Source organism: Microtus oregoni, unplaced genomic scaffold (assembly GCF_018167655.1).
Source record: "Microtus oregoni isolate MIOR12 unplaced genomic scaffold, Mior012 000050F_ref0000143, whole genome shotgun sequence".
NCBI lineage: Eukaryota > Metazoa > Chordata > Mammalia > Rodentia > Cricetidae > Microtus > Microtus oregoni.
This window is the reverse complement of record NW_024543256.1, coordinates 10538628-10559675: the sequence shown is the minus strand read 5'-3', so window position 1 is coordinate 10559675 and position 21048 is coordinate 10538628. Positions and strand designations below refer to the sequence as shown.

The 21048-nt window shown below is 40.6% G+C and overlaps 1 non-coding gene across 1 annotated transcript; it reads right to left on the bottom strand.

The window, feature by feature from the left end:
• Positions 1-4248: 4248 nt before the first annotated feature.
• Positions 4249-4320, bottom strand: Trnaa-cgc. The gene has a single exon. It is a non-coding gene; the product is annotated as a tRNA-Ala (tRNA).
• Positions 4321-21048: the final 16728 nt, after the last annotated feature.

The window sequence follows — 21048 nt, the reverse complement described above, 5'->3', positions numbered from 1 at the left end:
GCGCTCTTCATACCTATATGTAGGCAAGCATATATACACATGAAATAAACTAAATTATAAAACTTGCCGTGTAGCTATACAATGCTACACTATTTAATATTAAGAATGAACAATTATCATGGGAAACAAAAGAGATAAATTTAAACATATATTCAAGATAAATGAAGGCCAGATGTCTCTAAACTCTGGTTCTATCCTAATACATTCCAGCATATATAAATTTGTCTATAATATCAGATTGTGTAGTTTTCTGCAGACAGGGTATGGCAGTGGTTGGGTATGAGAACATAAGTAACATAAAGAAACTTTATGGATTGGTAAATAATAATGAAACTTATACCTACCTGAGTATAAGAAGATGTCTATTGTCATTATGGGGAAAAGTGGAAAAATACAAATTACGTTTTATATTTGGTGACTTGGACTTCAGAGATTGCCCCATGGTTAACAGGACTTGCTGTTCTTACAGAAGACCTGGGCTGGGTTCTCAGCACTCACTTGCTGGCCCACAATGGACTGCATATCTGTTTCTAGGGGAAACAACACCCCTTTCTGTCCAAGGCAGCACACCCTGATCCTGAAACCAGAGCAAAAGAAACATACACTGACCCTGAGACTAGAATCAATTCACTGGCCCTGAAACCAGAGCCCAACGTTTTAAAAAGGCCAGTGAAATAAACACACTTTGCCCCTGAAACCAAAGCCACAGAAACACACTCTTCCACTTACCAATTCAGCGAAACAAACTAACCAATCTCTCAGCATAAAAGGAACCAATCCCAGAGCAGGAAAACAAGCTAATCACTGAGCATGAAACCACCCTGTACCTGTTCAGTTGGTAGCTGCCTTTCACACTCTTGCAGGGTCAGCCACCTCCTGGACTCTTCCCTCCCAGTGAATCTCTTGAATGAGGCTTGGGTAAGACCTTCTTTGCCTAAGAAGAACAGAGAAGCAATGACTTCAACTGGAGTCAAGCGGAGGAGAGGGGAGCAGACCTGGAAAAGTTTCTCTTAGCAGAGCAGAGTTGTTACTCTTCTGAGGATCTAAGCAGAGCTGTAACAACCTGGTTGGGGTAACCCTCCCCTACCAGAGCAGACCTGTTAATTTGGGGCAAACTTTCCCTGAAGCAGGGCTGTGAGCTCCTAAGCTTAAGGTGAATTTGCAGTATTCATTGATGCCATCTTAAATGGATTCCTCTAGCCAATACTGGGACAAATGGAGCATGGAAATAGAGAACGGCAATAGATGAAAACAGTTTAGGAAAATGGGTGTTGAGCCATACTGATATAAGTCAGCACATGAGTAAAGAAATATGGAGATAAGTAAGCAGTGTACTACACACCAGGTCATCATTGAAGAGGACCAGGAGAATTATAACACATAACCTATCACAGCAGTAAGTGATTAACTAACATTCACACATATATATCCAGGGAGATATCTGCACAAGCATGAGCATATACACAACACACACTAACAATTGTCAATGTAAACACACAGCTCTCACCTCGAAGGAAGAAGTGAGTTCATTCTGGAATCAAATATCTGTGAATAAACATGATTGAGACAGGTTTATGTTAGTACAAATTGCATGTTACAATGTGGAAACAGTTTCATGAAGTTTTTATAATAACAGAATGAAGAAACTATAGACTCTCCTTCAGTGCATTGGAGATAATATTAAGTAGACTATTATGGTAAAGCAGAGAAACCTCAGCTTCTAGCTGCTATGTGATGACACGCAGTACTTTGACTCGCAGAAGCTTAGAGCTTTGTTAAGGAGACATATTCTGATATTTTAAATGTCAGGTCCAACGTCATCTGTTAGTGACAAGGTGTTAGGTAAGTCCAACACAGGGGGCCCAAGGAGTGGCTACTCATGGGCTCAAGAGAACACAAAGGAAACTGTAATTAGGCATTGGGACTGCGACTTCCACCATCTCCATATCACTGCAGGTCTAAGAGTCAATCAACCAGGCTTTGCAGACCAGCCTCTGCCAAGGAATTCCTGTACACACACACACAGACACCTCTCATTCTCACTCTCCTAGCTTCCTGGTATTTACTGAGAGCTCAAGGGCTACAATCACGTTACAACAGACTCATCTCTGACCACACACAGGATGGTGAGAGCTACTAAATTATGTGGTCTGAATGAGATTCCTGTGACGATGGCCATGGATTTGTCTCTGGGACATTTCTCTCATTTGTTTCAGACTGTCAATAATAACCTGTAAATGCCGATAAGAATTTAACGACAAACTGCATTACACATCAAATAACGTTTTCATCATGGGATAATCCATGCTTTCAACAAAAAATATCCTTTGTAAGTTTCATTGACACTTGTTTCCTGACAGTTTACAGAAGATTTAATAATTTGTTCACAGAAAAAACAATATGTATAAATTTGTTTAAAAAATAATAGCAGTTATAGATGAATCAAAAAGTACAAATATTTGTGCATTATCCCGACAGATAGATCCATAGTGCTGATAGGCCGAGAGATTTCCAAACATTGCTGAATTGGAGACAACCTGTCTTAATGAAGGACAACTATGTTCGCGGCTCAAACAATTCATTATTAGTAAGATGTCTGTTGATTCAAAACTGAGCTACAGATTCGATGCACTAACAACAAAATAGCACTTATTCTTTTTAAAAATTGAGTGGATAACTCTAAACATTGTAGACTAAATATATAGCTTGTGTAAACCTTAGAAACAGACAAATGTTAGAGAACAGCATTGCCTGATAGGAGACCTCTGTTTGAACCTACAGTAATTGGACCAGCATGCTATTGAATCAAAGTTGGCAAGAAAAAGTCCAAAACCAACATTCCACGCTCACATCCACACATTTACAGACCACTGCCTATATCGAGTCAACATTTTTCCTGTACCTGATGCTGGCATCAAGCTTGTGTGTAGTGTGTGTAGTGTGTGCTGAGAAGAACTGACCATACTCCTGCTGCAGCCTCCCAGGCACTGGGATTACTGGCATATGTACCATGATTGGATAATTGGAGAACTGATGTTTCACAAATAAACAAGGCAATTTGATGCATAAAGATGGCCTTTCAGGAAGCAATACTGAGGCAAGTGTATATCCATACCCACAAATATAAACTAGGACCTACATCGTATCATATGTGAAGACCATTCAAAATAAATTACAGATGTAAAAATATAAAAATCAGCCTATAAATGTCAAACAGAACACAAGAAGAAAATCCCTGTCACTGAGTGCCAGGCAAAGATATCGCAGACAAGACACCGAATAAAAACCGTAATTGAAGAACTAGAGAAGGTGGGATCTTACAATTTAAAATCTCCTGCTCTTCCAAAGACATGGATGAGAATTGAGATGATAAGTCTGAGGCTAGGAGAAAAGTTAGAAATACATATATCTGATAAAACATTTCTAACATTTCTATGAAACATACGGAAAACCTCAAATGTCAGCGAGCAATCTCACGCACAGAGTGGGAAGTCGGGATCACAGAGTGCTCATTTGGCCTCATTTCCCTCCTGCTCACTCTCCGACAACTCCCCTCCTGGACAATGGCTCCAGCACAGCCCTGTACAGAACAGCACAGGAGGAGGCAGAATGGTCCCAAGTCTCTCTCCTTCCGGAGAAACACAGGCTGCAAACCCCGAGGTAGGAGTGGTCCTACTTGGGTCTTGAATCCCTGCATCTGCCTCCCAACCCTCAGAAAGATTCTGGTGCTCACCTCCGGGAATCCATAAGCTCAACTCAGTCCAAACACCAGGAACTGAATGCTCCTTTCCAGGACATCGTCCGGTCGCCATTTGAAAAGAGTCGCCATAATGACCCCGGTTTCTATGACAACCGCAATGCTGCCTCCCCCTTAGTAACCAGGAATGGCTCCGCCCAGCCCTCCCTTACTTCCTCTCAAAGGAAGAACTCTTCACCCTTGTTTTCACCCAAGAAAGCATACCCATTAGAGAAACTGTCCCCACTACGAATGCAGAGCTTTTCTTTTTTTTTTCCGCTCTGTGAACAAAGCATATCCCTAAAAGCCCGACCACATTGTACTCACCAGACCATGGTGGTATCTATGGAAATGTCGTCACAAAGATGAACATTGCTGTCACGGTGACAAATGAGCAATTTTATCCAATAATTAGCTATGCATATATAACCTCATCACGGGACTTTAAATTCTGGGACACCTTGTACAGAAACATCCTGAAAAAAGAAAATCAAAGGTTGAAAGTATTGTTTTGGAGATGCTGGGGCTCGAACCCGGGGCCTCATATATGCGAAACATGTGCTCTACCTCTGAGCTACATCCCCACACCTGGTAACAGCTTCATCAAAGCCCTTGTGAAGTCAGAGGAACCGCGCCAACGTTCAGAGTCTCTGCAAAGGGTCTGCATCAGGTCCTTTGAGCATACTGGATTCCAGGTTGAGTTTAGTGCTTTGATAGGATTCTTGGGACATTTGTTGCATGAGAAAACAATCTATTTTCAATCAAAGGAAAAATAATAACAATAAAAATAATAACAACAACAATTATAAGAACAAACCTTATATTCTTTGAAGCATGGTAAGCTAACAATGAATGATACTTTGAATTACTCAGTCCCATCAATTTTACTTCAACTTTACCTGCAGGTGGTTCAACATGCCAGTATCATGGGGAATTAATAATAATATGTTGCTGATATGCGGTCATATTTGAGAGTATGAGTAGCTTCCTGAAACCCTCTCTAGCATACCTCCTTTCTCTTTTAAAAGACGCCTTAGTTTCCGGGCTTGAAAGGCAGTTTTTATAATCTTGGTCAGGCTGCTCATTTTGTTTCTTAACGTTGCCAATACTGTCCATCACTCCATTTACGGCAATAACTAAATGTGCGGTAGCTATTGGTTCACAAAACCCTAAGGTGCTGTCACTTTCTGCATGTTTATGTATCTCACCGCATGCTTTGTAAGTTTCAAAAATGAGAGGTTTTCTGAAATATGTCCTCTTTTCATACATCACCTAGTATATGTCTCAATATACAAAATCATTAAATAAATATTTCATGTATGTTCAGATGAGTTAGAAAAGTGAGTATTTTTAAAAAGAAAACAATCTATTTTTTTCATTTACATACCATCCAAGTTTCTATTCCCTCTCCTCAGACCATTCCCTCTTCTTACCCGTCCCCACAACCTTCATCTACTCCTCAGAGAAGGCAAGGCACATTGCCCAGAGGAATTAATACCTGGGGTTTTAATTTAATTCATTGGTCCATGTGTCTGCTTTTATGCCAATACCAAACTGTTTTCATCACTACAGCGCTATGGTGAAGTTTTAATTCAGGGATGGTGATGCCTCTGGAAGTTCCTTTATTGTACAGGATTGTTTTAACTATTGTAATTTTTTTTCACATGAAGTTGAATATTGTTCTATTAGTCTGTGAGAAATTGTGTTTGGATTTTGATGGGCATTTCTTTGAATCTCTAGAATGTTTTTGGTAAGATTGCCATTTATATTATGTTGGTCCTACCTATGCAAGAGCATCCATGAGCGTGGGAGATCTTTCCATTTTCTGATATCTTCTTCAGTTTCTTTCTTTAGAGACTTAAAGTTCTTGTCATATAGGTGTTTCAGTTGTTTAGTTATAGCTACCCCAAGATAATTTATATTTGTGGCTCTTGCAAAAAGGGATGTTTCTCTGAGTTCTTTCTCTTTATTTTATCATTTCTATATAGGAGGGCTACTGATTGTTTTGTGTTGATCTTGTATCCTGCCACATTACTGAAGGTGTTTATCTGCTGTAGGAGTTCTCTGGTAGAGTTTTTGTGGTCACTTATATGTACTATCATATCATCTGCAAATAATGAAAGTTTGACTTTTCTTCCTTTCCAATTTGTATCCCTTGATCTCCTTTTGTTGTCTTATTGCTCTAGCTAGGTCAACTAATACTATATTGAAAAGATACGGAGGGAGTGGACATCCTTGTATTCTTCCTAATTTTAGTGGAATCACTTTGAGTTTCTCTCCGTGTAATTTGATGCTGGCTGTTGGCTTGCTGTAAATTGTTTTTATTGTGTTTAAATAGGTTCCTTGTATCCTGATCTCTTCAATACTTGTACTCCAGATGGGACTCAAACTACCTCATATTCCACATATAGCACTTGGGGCATATACCCCAAGGACACTTCAACCTCCCAGAAGGTCACTAGCCATTCCATGTTCATTTCCACTCTATTCCCAATAGCCCAAAATTAGAAACAACCTAGATGTCTCACAATATAATAATGGATAAAGAAAATGCTGTCCACTTATATAATAGAGTATTATTCTTATTTCAGAAAAAAAGACATCATGATATTTGCAGCTTAAATGATGGAACTAGAAAAAAAATTCTGAGTGAGGTAACCCAGACTCAGAAAGACAAACATAGTATGCACTCACTTCTAAGTGTATATTAGATGTAAAGCAAAGGGTAACCAGGCTGCCATCCAGAGCTCCAGAGAAGCTAGGTAACAAGGAAGCCCCAAGGAGGGATGCATGGATCGCCCTGGGAAGGGGAATTAGATGAAATCCCCTGGGTAAACTGGGGGTGAGGCCGTGGTGAAGGAGAGGCAATGGGGAAGGAGAACATGAGGGAACAGGATGGTCATAGAGAATGGAGTGGGAAAGCAATGAAAGAGGGAACTTGATAGAGAGAGTCACTATGGTTTTAGGGAGAAACCTGGTGCTAGGGAAATTCCCAAGAATCCACAAGGATGATCCCAGCTAAGATTCCTAGCAGTAGTGGAAAGGGTTCCTGAACCAGCCTTCCCCTATTATCAGATTGGTTACTACCCCAACTATCATTATAGAGGCTTCTCCAGTAATTGATGGACTCAGATGGGCCTTCTGTATGTGGAGAGATAGTTGTGAAGTTTGGACTATCTGTGGGGGCCCCCAGCAGTGGGATCAGGATCTATCCTTGGTGCTCAGCCTTGTTTGTTGGTGCCCATTCTCTGTGTTGAGATGTGATGCTATCCTTAATGCAGGAAAGAGGGACTTGGTACTGCCCCAAATTAATGTGTCCTTACCCCTCTGGAGAAGTAGAGAAGGTGTGGGCTGCTGTGGGGAGGCATGGGGAGTGTGAGCAGAGGGAGAACTGTGGTTGGAATGTAAAATGAAATTTACAAAACAAATTGATCAATTTAAAAAACAATAGAACCCACCCCCCAAATCCTCTTAGCCAAGACTGGTGGTTCATGCCTACAATCTCAGCACTTAGCACGTGGAGAAAATAGAATGCAAGATACAAAAATAAACATTATTTTTTATTTTTCTTTATTTTTGTTTTATTATATTTTATTTTGTTGTGGTTTGTTATATCTTAGAAGCCTGTTTTTTTAAAATGAGAGAAAGAAAGGAAGTGGACCTGGATGAAAGAGACTGGGTGGAGCTGGGGGGAGTAGAGAAAGGGAGTCAGGAGAAATTGTATTCAGATTATAGTGAACTTGAAAAGAATCTGTTTTCAATAAAAAGGGTGGAGAAAAGTTTTAAAAAGAGAAGATCATTGTAGGACTTCAAATTAGAGGAAACTTATTTAAGTTTCTGTGCTAAATGATAAAGTGCATATAAATATATATCTATATCTCATGCAACATGTGGAATATATCATACCTGAAAATACGGTTGCTATTTATCTGACAGTGCTGGTGAACATGGTGCATCTCACTGTGCACTTCTAATTTCTAGGTTTCATGCTGAATGTGAAGAGACAAAGAGAAGACAGATATATGTAGCTGAGTCCCAAACTTTGCCTCATCGGTACCCTCCTGAGCCCATGCAAGCATGCACAGAGGCAGAACCTTTCCCTGCCCCTCTAACAACAGCCAAGGCAATGAACAGAGGCTGCTTTGTAATAAGGCATTTACTTTTGATGCTTTCCTCCCTTTAGCAGGGCAGGGTTCTGGGAAGATAGCAAAGGAGGGGAAAGAGGAGAAGGGGGAAAGGAGGGAGAAAGAGAGAGAAGGGGGTGTGGAGAGGGAGACAGTGGGAAGAGTCAGGCTTCCAGCTAGAGTCAATTTACCACACCAAACAGCCTGGGAACCCTTTGGGACTAAGAGGTTATCTGGGTTGTTGGTGCATATTTTGAGTGTATTAACTCTTGATTTTAGCTCCATTGTAGCCAGGCCTACATTTTCCTCTAGCTTCATGTGCAGAGATTTCCAGGGCCAGTCCTTTTCCATTAGCTGAACTCAGTTGGCCCATCTGTATACTGGGACTCTGCCTTCTAATCTTGGCTCTCAGTGCCCTTTTCAGCAGGCTATGCTTTTGTTTATGAGTAGGTTATTCTTCTACCCCGATCTGTCTGCTCACGCTAGATATGGGCCATGTTGTATCTGCTCCGGTACTCAGCCTCATGGTTCTTTTGTGAGGCCCTCCATTTGCGCTCCATAGACTGGGGAGGGGAGTCCCTGCTAAGTCTTTATTCTTACTAAGTGCCTGTTGTATGCCAGGTGCTGTCTTCCATGTTACCAACTCCTCTTGGCCGCACTTGTTATATATCTGCTTGGATTAAATGCCCCTTCTCCACCGAGTTTTCTGTGGCAGGAGTGGCACCTTTCTCTTGGTGTTCTTTCTCCTCTACCTAACCTCAACAGAGCAATGTGCTGCTAATCCCCTTCTCAATTGTCTGTAACTAGGTCTCTGACGTCAACATTCAAGTCTGCATCATTTCCAGAACATGGGAGACATACCTCCTCTTGGTACCATGCAGACTTAGGCCTGTAGTGAGGCTTTCCCTTCCAAACCTTTCCTGCCCTTTCTGGAGACTAGGACAATACTCCGTGCTTTCCACTGCCCTCCACTCTGCCTCAGCCAATGGATCCTGAATAAATAGCTGCGGTGGATTTAGGAGGTTGCCGGGGCAGTGGGCCTCTGCCTGTGTTTAACAGTACCTGAACACACTTTAAAAAAAAATGGAGAGCTCCCCATCAGATTCAGACTCCTTCCCTTCTACTGGGAAATCCTTCCTTGAAAGGAGCTGAAGTCTATCTCTGAGACCGGGAGCCATATGTAGTCAGCTAAAGAAAGCTCCTGGACACCAGGCAAGGCACCCACCCCCTCAGCTATAGGAATTGTATCCAGAGTCAGACGATCAGCTCCAAGCGATATAGAAATTGAATAGAGGGTTGGAACCTCTGATTTGACTCAAGAGTCCTGGTCATTGCCTATGGACCTTCCCGACCTTAGACTCAGGAATGTGGTGGCTGAGGCCATGACTCAAGTCTTCCCGATGCTGACCACCTATCTGCAGACTGTTCATGGCTAGTTTCTGGAACAGAAGTATCTGACCCTGAAACTTTGGTGTTTAGCTCCACTACCACTATGCCTTCATTCCACGTCCCCTCATTCCTCCCTGTTCTGATTGGTGTGAAAGGAAAGGCAGATGACATTAATGCCCACTATGTGACAGATACTTTCTTACATGCTAGCTACTATGTCTCATAATGCTGTGCAAGCATGTAGCATTGTTATTCACATATGATGAACATAGTAACTGAGACCTGAAGCAGTGGAGGTATAATTTTAGTTTTGCATTGCTCTGGTTATGGTAGCAAGCTTAAGAGGGCAGGTTTTAAAGCCAGATTTCATGAATTTGAATCTCAGCCCTTCCACTTCACAGCAGTGTGACTGTGAGCAAGTTACTCAACCTCTCTGAATCTCCGTGTTCTTACTTCTAAAATGGTAGTAATTATGCTAACAATTTAAGAAACATTGTGATGACTAACTATATATAACACCAAAGGCCCAAGTTGTTAACATTGAATATCATATCAAGGATTTCTTATAACCATTATTGTGTTAATTTTTCTTGCTAGAATTTATTGAACCACCATTAAAGACTGGGTATGCTAGGCATTCTGCATTTAAGATGGTCCCTGACCTTAAACCAAGTGTGGTGGCTCATGTTTGTAATATCAGACTATGGGAGGATGAGGCAGAAAGATTGCACGAGTTCAAGGCATATCTGGGCTGCAGCGTGAAAGCCTGCGTCAAAATAAAAAATGCGAGCCGGGCGATGGTGGCGCATGCCTTTAATCCCAGCACTAGGGAGGCAGAGGCAGGCGGATCTCTGTGAGTTTGAGACCAGCCTGGTCTACAGAGCTAGTTCCAGGAACAGGCTCCAAAGCCACAGAGAAACCCTGTCTCAAAAAAACCAAAATAAACAAATAAATAAATAAATAAACAAAAAATGCGTAAGGATCTTAAATCTTGTTAGTTACACAAATGCTTCCTTTTTCTTGAAGAGAAGCTCAGGACTCAGGTCTCAGAATTGCCTAGCCTGAGGTTTCCAGCTCTGAGTAGTACAATCATTTCTGCAACTGGAACCACAGCTTGGTGGGATTGTGGGAAATGCGAATAAGGCAAATTGTCTTTATTAAAGGGTTAAATAATACAAAGTCTTTTTTTTTTAAATAACAGAGAATCCACAACACAGGCCACTCTCTTACTTAGACATTTTCTTTTTTTTTTTGTTATTTTTGACTTATGTTTTTCTTTCTTCCTTTTATTTTTTATGATTCTTAACAAAAAATAAAACTTGGAACCAAAAACATAATTCTTGATCATAATGTAACCTGTCTTTACCATACTAAAATAGCATTCTAATATAAGTTTTAGAATTTATTTATTAGTGGGCACAGTTTTAGAAGATCATAAATGACAGTAAACTAAAAATTACTGACTTTTCTAGTTGATTTTTCTGAAAGTCATATACCTATGCTTGGGAGCAAGTGAGTCAGTTGAAAAACTGGAAAGACAGGAAAGGGTTGTGTCTCAGTGAAAGATTGTGGGCTCATGCTGTCCAAGGTCCTGGGTCCAATTCTCAATATTAAGAAGTAAAAAGTAGAAGTAAGGTAGCAGAATATGGACAAAGACGAAGAAACTAAATTACAGAATTAATAAATTTTAAAGAAATAGGTTACTATAATGTAAAAAGTAAGTAAGGTCTAAGGTTGGAATAAAATTCAGATCATTATTTGACTAAGGACCTATTGTTTCCTCTGGGTGTGCTGAAAAGGGTTTATAATATATAATGCTAACAAAAGCTGTGAGGGAACTGAGGCAAGAGGATCATGAGTTCTGGGCCAGCCTATTATATGGTGACAAATGATCCTGTCACAAAACAGAAGAAAGTATCCAAAGTCAAACAACAAGCATATGTTGTTTTTATATTCTGAACCCATCAGGGGCTATCACAATGATGAACCTTGGGATGATCTTCTATACAGAAAAATTACTCAAAAGTTCATTATTCATTGACTCATGAATATTTCAGACCAAGGAGGCTTTAAAGGCACCAAATAAAAAGGTATATCCCAGTCTAGAGTATCATATAAATGTCATCATCTGAGTAGAAAAACTTTTAGATTTTAGTCTTAACAACCCCCAATTTCTGAGTCACAGATGGTCATTTTATAATCTCTTCTTATCTTTCACATTATTGCTTACATCCTATGAAAACAATAACTACTTTTAAAAAACTTGGCAATATCTGAAACCATTTTAGAATAAGGACAATGTATTGTTGCCATATGTGATCTTGTAAACAATCTTAATTGGGTTAAGAATGTAGCCTCAAACAAATTTTTTTCCTTTTTTACCGATTTCATTGAGCTATACATTTTTTCCACCCCCCTCCCTCTTTCCTCACGTTCAACCCTATTCTGCTCCCAATTTACTCATGAAATCTTGTCTTTTACTACTACCCATGTAGATTAGATCTATGTAAGTCTCTCTTTGGGTCCTCATTGTTGTCTAGGTTCTCTGGGATTGTGATTTGTAGGTTGGTTTTCTTTGCTTTATGTTTAAAAACCACTTATAAGTGAGTACATATGATAATTGTCTTTCTGGATCTGTGTTGCCCCACTCAATATGATGTCTCTAGATCCGTTTATTTGCCCACAAATTTCAAGGTGTCATTATTTTTCTCTGCTGTGTAGTACTCCATTGTTTAAATGTACCACATTTCCCTTATCCATTCTTTGGTTGAGGGGCATTTAGGCTGTTCCCAGGATATGGCTATGACAAAAAAATACTGCTATGAACATAGTTGAGCACATGTCCTCGTGGCACGATTGAGCATCCTTTGGATATATACCCAAAAATGGTATTGCTGGGTCTTGAGCAGAGTTAGGAAGGGAAAACTAAACTGAATGCTGGGGAAAAGGAGGCTGATTAAGAAAGAAGTCATAGAGCCACCACCAGAAACAGCCACGCTGAAACTAATTCCTAGACTGTATCTGTCCCATAAAATCGATTCAATGAATCCTTGAATGGATTAAATAATAAATGGGTGGTCAGAGGAATGAATGAACCATTCACATTCTGAGCTTTACCTAGTCTCTAATCTCAGCTTTTCCACTTACCAACAGTGTGACCTTGAAAGAAACCTCCCCTTAGCCTCAATTTGTTGTATGTCTCACAGGGCTGATTTAAGAATTTTAATGAGATAATCTGTGTAAAGTGTTCAGCACAGTTCTTGGCATATAGGAAGAATAAGTGACATGTAAGATGATAATTACAAAGCTCTTTGTAAAAGTGCATACTTGAAAATATAAAAGATGGGTTCCTCAGCTATATCCTGACTGGGGTGACTGAACATGTCCTGCAAATCTTATACTTACTTTACAACTGAATAAAATCTCTCTCTCAACCCGCCCCCGCCCGTATATGTGTATACATACATACATACACACACATACATATATATCTCAGTTTGATTATTCATCTAACTATTGATGAACATCTAATCTAGTTTGATTCCATTTAACTTTTGTGAGTATAGTCACGGTGAACATGGATGTGCAAGTTCAGTGGAAAGCCCCAAAAATGAATGGGTCACCCTGGGTACCCTACCAGCATAAGCAAAAAGGGGAACTCACCGAGAGGAAGTCATTGATCCAGTCTGGCAGAGAAGGTGCACAGGAAGGGTGTTTTCCAGCACGTGGGCCTGGGCCCTGTGCCTGCTGGAAAAACAGAACCTTTTGATAGGAAACTTCCATCTGTTAAGAAAAATCTTAAAACGATCCTCTCCACCCACGCAAAATAACTCCAATTAGACCAGATCACACCAAACCCAAGATGCTCACTTTTAATGACTGCAATGTTCTTGAGAGTTCCAGTGAGCCGAATTAAAGAATCCAACTTAAACAGGTCAGACACATCCCCCTCAATTCCCTCGTCCTTATTTTTTTCCCCTTAATTTAACTTTGTTCTTTGTTCTGACAATACCTTAAACAGGATAAGAGATACCAGATATTTCCATGCCATAGACACCGGCCAGAAGCAAACAGACCAACTATGCCAGGATGTGGCCAGCACATAGCTTTCTCAGATTCCAGCACACAGCCTTCTCAGGTTCCCCGCCCCCCAAGGATAATGCCCACAAATCAGCAGGAAGCAGTTTTGAGAATTCGCCACCCCAATTCCTTCTAACTGTGGTGTCTAATCTGCTGCTTTTTAATATAAGAAAGACCTTGGGAATATTTTTTTGTCTCTTTAAGAGTCAAGCCACGCCCACTCCCTCCCCCATCCATGGAGGCAATCTGATCTTCAGCTTCCTGCTTGAGTGCATTCTCTTTTCCATCTTTCTCTCAGAGAGACAGCTTTGCTTCTGCCTCACTCCCCACTTCTCGGCTCCCCCTTCTCTCTCTCTCTCTCTCTCTCTCTCCCCTTCACCCTTTCCCCTACACAACCCCCTAAATAAACATTCAACCTCACTCTGCATGTCGTGTCTATCCATGTTTCTGTCTTCTGCCTGCCCGCCATGTGTCTCCCTGAATGGGACCAGCCATTGCTCAGGTACAAGAGTCCTGCTCTGCCTGGGGTCCACTGCCTGATGACACATGGCCCGCCACCACCGCTCTGAGACCAGCAGCTGTCTCTGCCTGGGAGGAGGGTGGGGAGACAGAGAGAGACCATGCAAAACCTGGGACCATATGTTAACTAGCTTGTGAGAGTGGTTCTGATCCTTCCTGGAGAGGGGTCAGGACTTGGCAGGCTTCCGCAAGGTGGAGTCTGAACCAAGGCAACTCCCAGGGGGAAGGGGCTTAGGATGGATGCCAGGGACTGGGATGCTGCTTCCAATTTTCCCAGACTCATTGGAAATAGGGGTGTTAGAGGGCTGGGGTTTCACTTATGAACAATTATTCCACAAAAGACATCTGTAATTTGTTCATCAATGAGGAAGTTTAAAAACAAAGGGAATGCCTGTTCCTGATTACTGATTAACTCCGTACCTATTAACACTTAACTATCAGGTACAGACAAGAGCCCATCAGCAATTGTCATACATCTCTAGAAACACATAGGCTTACAAAAAAAACAAAACAAAAAAAAAAAAACCCATTAAAACCAAGATCGTTGGGCAATGTCGACGTTTATTCTTCAAAGGTTTTCCTAATTTTATGTTTTTTTTTTTTCTCCAACTCCTTTTCTTGTTGGGTGGCTAGGGAAAGAAAAATAGGAAAAAAAATCCTTAAAAGGGATTTTCCTCTTTCTTTTATTTTTTCTTTCTTTTTTTGATTTTCTTAAAATTAAGTTAGGTTTCTTCTACAAGATAGATTTACTAAGTCACAGAAGGTGCTAAACATGCAAAAGCCTTAATCACTTATCCTCATAGTGGAGATATGTATGTGTTAGAACACCTGAAGACTTTACAATAATCTATATATTCTTACATATAAAGTTTATATTTAAGAAATAGATTTAAAATATTGTTAAAATATTGTTAGTGTCCACAGAGTGTTCTACGAATGAGGAGTAAGTAAGAATGGCATTCGGTTTTATCCTTATAGAACGAGGAAGTTTCATGTTTTCAGATGATTTTTTGAATTCTTGAGTTTTCAATTAAAGCTGACAAGATGAAAATACCACTCAGCTTTTAAAAGTTCAGTTTATGTTTTTCCAGGAGGTTGTTATTCTGAAGAGCAAACTGATTCTTTGAAGCTGGGAAGCCGGGATACACACAAACTCTAAACTTAGTCTTCCACCTTATTTTATAGCTAGTTCTAGAAGACTTAAACTACAGGTTGCACAGTTTTTATGTGTGAAAGCATAGATTCAAACTATTGCATCCTGAAAAATGTGTAATACTCACATTAACATAAAACCTTGGCAAAATCGAGATTGATATAGTGCCACATCCAATATTCTAGAATTAGCTTTAATGTAATTTTAGTAATTTTGTGAGAAGAAATGAATCTAGATACTATTATTACTATAACCTAGCATACAAACCATGTACATTATCTAAATAAAAGACAACTATTTGATATTTTAACTGCTGCATTAATTATCATAATTCTCTTACTACTACTTAGGTTTATTAACTGACTATGCTAACTTTCACCACTGTTCCTCTCAACTAGAAACCTCCGTGACTTACTTTCCTTCGATGGAAACATATTTTGTTCTGCGGTAGTAATTTTTTTCAGTTTTGATCTCTCAAGCTTTTCAATTTCCGATATGTCAAGTTTTGTCAGCCATTTTGAGTGAAAGAAGAACAACAAAAAATGTTACCTGCTAGAACTATGATCAGATTAGGAATAACAATTAAAACTTCATACAAATTCAAAATATCAATGAATACATTGTATGTTGGTTTTCAACAAGGAAACAGCCGGTCTTAGAAAGTCATGTTTTCATAGAGTACTCTGATTGCAAAGATTTAGTCCTTTTCTGGTGGCAGCAAATGACAGCAGATGAAGATGCTCCAGAAACTAAGATACTCTAGAAACCCAGGGGAAAATAAAAGCCTGACTTTTAAAATCCCAGCAAAGGTAAAATGAGACGATGAGCATCTTCACTTTCCAGTCAGCTACTTTTAGGGGATTTGGGAATGATGGTGAGCATCACACGCTAAAAGAGAGGCACACAACACTGTACTAATTTCTATTGAAAGTCCAAAGTCAGTGTATTAGAACACTGCAATAAGACAGGGAAGGGTTTAACCTAGTCATTGCCAATTACATGTCTCAAAGTACCTTCTTGTAACCTTAGAGAGTGTATAAAAGAAAAAAGAAAAGTCGCTATTTATGATCAAGACTCAAAAGCTTTAGTAGAATGAGGAATACCAAATACAGCTGAGTCCTAGTTCCAAAATAAGAAGGCAGAGCTCTTCAGCCAGGGCCTGGCTTTATCTTAACAGGGTTAGGACACAATCTACTGACCAGGGTAGACTACAGAGCCCTCTACCCCACCCCAGCCCCAGCTTCCATGTCTCAAATCCTTTCAGTCATGGGTATCCTAAGGCCTCCTTTGCCAGGTGAACATCGCAGATCTCAAAGCTGGGGTAATTGTCCCATCCACAGTGAGGACAGACCTTCACATACATCAATCATCAATCAAGAAAATGTAGGATGGGTGTAGTGCTGCATGCTTTTAAGCCTAGCACTTGGGAGGCAAAAACAAGTGGATCTGAGTTCAAAGTCAGTCGTGTCTATATAGGGAGTTCTAGGCCCAACAGGACTACAAAGTGAGACTGTGTCTCAAAAAAAATGAATAAATAGTCAGATAGACCTCACCTTTGAAATGTATGTATAGAATTGCAGTGCTTGGTAAGCAGAGACAGGAGGGACAGGAGCTTAACACGGTCATTGTAGTCTACATAGTGAGTTCAAGAACAGCCTGGGATACGTGAGACTGTCTCGAATAAGAAGACAGACCCACTGAAGCAGATTAGTGGTTACTATAGCATCTAGAAATCGAAATACAGGAGTGACTGCTGAAAGATAAGGAGTTATGTTTGTTCTTCATTTTCTCTTTAAGATGTGGGAAATGTTCTGGACTTTGATAACTCTGACAATTGTATAATATTTTGAATATAATGATGCCCTGCTCCTGTATGGAGGAGATCCATTCATAGGGGTATGTGTGTGCCCGCTCGACTGGCTGGTCTAATCTCCAAAATATATAAAGGACTCAATAAACTAGACATTAAAATTCTAATTAATCCAATTAAAAATGGGGTACTGAACTGAACAGAGAATTCTCAACAGAAGAAGTTCAAATGGCCAAAAGACACTTAAGGTCATGTTCAACTTCCTTAGCAATCAGGGAAATTCAAATCAAAACAACTTTGAGATACCATGTTACACCTGTCAGAATGGCTAATATCAAAAACACCAATGATAGCCTATGCTGGTGAGGATGTGGAGTAAGGCAAACACTGATCCATTTCTGGAGGGAATGCAAACTTATGTAACCACTTTGGAAATCAGTGTGGCAGTTTCTCGGGATATTGGGAATCACCCTACCTCAGGATCCAGCAATAGCACTCTTAGGAATATACCCAAGAGATGCCCAATCATACTACAAAAGCATTTGTTCAACTATGTTCTTAGCAGCATTATTTGTAATAGCCAGAACCTGGAAACAACCCTGATGCCCTTCAATGGAAGAATGGATGAAGAAAGTATGGAATATATACACATTAGAGTGCTACTCAGCGGTAAAAAACAAAGACATCTTGAATTTTGCATGCAAATGGATGGAAATAGAAAACACTATCCTGAGTGAGATAACCCAGATTCAAAAAGATGGATATGCTATGTAGTCACTCAGTAGTGGACTCTAGCCATAAACCAAAGACATTGAGTCTAGAGTTCACAAGTCTAGAGAAGCCAAATAACAAGGTGAACCCAAAGAAATATATATAGAGAGATTCTCCTGGAAATTGAATGCAAACAAGATTGCCATGTTGGGAACATGGGGGTAAATGTAGGGGTGGGGGATGAATGGGGGAAGGGGAGAAGGGGAGAGAGAAGAAAGAAGGTAAAACTGGGGAGAGTTTGGGGGAGTGGGGAGGTGAAGATGGATTAAGGGCTGATATAGGAGCAGGGAAGAAGATATCTACATTAAGGGGCCCATTTTAGGGTTGGCAAGAGACTTGCCTCTAGAGATGATCCAAGGTGTCCACGAGATGTCCCCAGCTAGGTCCTTGGGCAGCAGAGGAGAGAGTGCCTGAACTGGCCTTGCCCCACTATCACACTAACGATTATCTCGAGTATCACCATAGAATCTTCATTAGACGAAGGATGGAGATGGAGGCAGAGACCCTCATCAGAGCAACGGACTGAGCTCCCAAGGTCTAGTTGAAGAACAGAAGGAGTGAAAAGATGAGCAAGGAAGCCAGGACTGTGAGGGGTTGGTGCAGCCACTGAGACAGTGTGCCTGATCTAATGGGAGCTCACCAAAGCCAGATGGACCAGACCTGAATGAGCCTGTGATCAAATCAGACTCTCTGAATGAGGCTGACAATGGGGGCTGACTGAGAAAAAGCACTGGGACCTATTTCTACTGCATGTGCTAGCTTTTTGGTACTCTCGGCTAATTGGATGCACACCTTCCTAGGCCTGGATGGAAAGGGGAGGGCCTTGGACTTCCCACAGGTCAGGGTACCCTGCCCTCTCTTAAGGAGGGAGGGGAGGGAGGAAGGTGTGGGGGAGGCGGGAGGGGAATGGGAGGTGCGGAAGAAGTGTAATTTTAGAATGGAAATTTAAATTTAAAAAAACACAAAAAAAAATAACAAAAGAAATTTCTTAATTGGGAGCTGGAGAGAGTACTCGTTGGTTAAGTGTCCTTGCCATTCAGACACAAAAGATACTGGAATCCTTGTAAGAAGTTGATTGTGGCCATGCAGGTTCCTGTAACCCCTGGACTGTTGAATCTGAAGAGAGTGGAGACCCCAAAATCTCTGGGGCCTGCAGATGTCCAGCCTAGCTCCAGGTTCAGTGAAAGATGCTGTCTCAGCGGAATCAGGTGTAGAGTGATAGATCAGAGCACCCAGCCTCCTCTTCCGGTCTCTGGGCATGAAGGGTACACCACATGTATGCACACAACACACACACGTGTATTCACAGAACACACATACAAACACGTGTATTCACAGAACACGCAACACACACACGTGTATTCACAGAACACACAACACACACGTGTATTCACAGAACACACAACACACACGTGTATTCACAGAGCACACATACAAACACGTGTATTCACAGAATACACATACACACACGTGTATGCACAGAACACACACATACAGACACGTGTATGCCCAGAACACACATACAAACACGTGTATGCACAGAACACACACATACAGACACGTGTATGCCCAGAACACACATACAAACACGTGTATTCACAGAGCACACATACACACGTGTATGCACAGAACACACAATACACACACTTGTATTCACAGAACACACATACACACGTGTATGCACCGAATACACACATGCAGACACGTGTATGCCCAGAACACACACACATATACACCCTCGTGTACAGACATAAAGAGGGAGAGGGAAACCGAGATTTTACCTGGACACTAATATTTTGCCTTTTTAAAGTTTTTTTTTTTTCCATAGGGTTTCTCTGTGTAGCTTTGGAGCCTGTCCTGAAACCTGCTCTGTGGTCCTGGCTGGCCTCGAACTCACAGAGATCCGACTACCTCTGCCTCCCAAGTGCTGGAATTAAATGCGTGTGCCGCCACCACCACTCCAGTTAAAAAAAAAAATTGAGCCAGTGTTTCACTATGTCACTTTGTCAGTACTGAAAGTCATCACATAGAAGCTGGCCTCTAATTTCCCCAAATCCACTTACCTATTTCCTAAGTCCTGGGATTAATATAAACCACCATGCCTGGCTGGGTTTTGTTTGATTGTTTTCGTTTTTAAGACAGTATCATGAAGTTCAGACTAGTCTCAAAATTACAATCCTCTGCCCTCACTCTGTGTGTCCTCATGCCATAACTCAAGAATGTTACCACAAAATTGCCTCATTTTATTTATACTGCTTTGGTCTGCTGATACTAATTTCTATTGTTGATGAGAACTGTTGATTATATTCTCTGACAAGTGATACATTGGGATTCACCTGCCTCTGTCCCCTGCAACACTGTGGTTATCGACATATACCAGATCTGACTTTTAATTGGGTGCTGGGTAATAAAATCTAGGTCCTCATTCTTAGGCAACAAGCCCTTTAGCCAGGGAACCCTCTCCTCAACTCAATATTAAAACATGTTATTTTATTTTTTAAGGTTTTGTTCTATGTGTAATTCTCTCTCTCTCTGTGTGTGTGTGTGTGTGTGTGTGTGTGTGGTGTATGAGTGTAACTCCTACTAAAGTCCAGAAATTGGCATCAGATCCTTGCAGCTAGAGTTACAAGTGGTTGGAAGCTATGGGTTTTGGTCGTTGAGAATCAAATTTGTGTCCTCTACAAGAGAAGATGAGCTTTTAACCACTAAGCAAATTCTTCACCCCAAACCCTGTGTTTCTTAAGTCGCTATTATAACAAGGTTTGCAAAGCCTGAAATATTCGGGTTAGAGTAAAACTGTAACACTAATCTATGCTCCAAAAAAATCAATAAAATATACCCAATATTGTTCCTTATATATTAAGAAATAATACAACTGAATAAATTAAACCGTGGATATGTGTGTGTTCTGTGCATACATGTGTGTGTATGATGTGTTCTGAGCATACACGTGTATGTGTGTGTTCTGTGAATACATGTGTGTATTGTGTGTTCTGTGCATACATGTGTGTGTATTTTGTGTTCTGTGAATACACATGTATATGTGTGTTCTGTGCATACACGTGTATTTGCATGTTCTGTGCATACATGAGTGTGTGTGTTCTGTGCATACACGTGTGTGTGTTCTATGCATACATGTGTGCATACATGTGGTGCACCCTTCATGCACAGAGACCGGAAAAGGAGGCTGGGTGATCTGATCTATCACTCTACACCTGATTCCGCTGACACAGTGGCAATCTTTCTGCCTCATCCTCCCATAATCTGATATTACAAACATGAGCCACCACACTTGGTTTAAGGTCAGGGACCATCTTAAATGCAGAATGCCTAGCATACCCAGTCTTTAATGGTGGTTCAATAAATTCTAGCAAGAAAAATTGACACAATAATGGTTATAAGAAATCCTTGATATGATATTCAATGTTAACAACTTGGGCCTTTGGTGTTATATATAGTTAGTCAT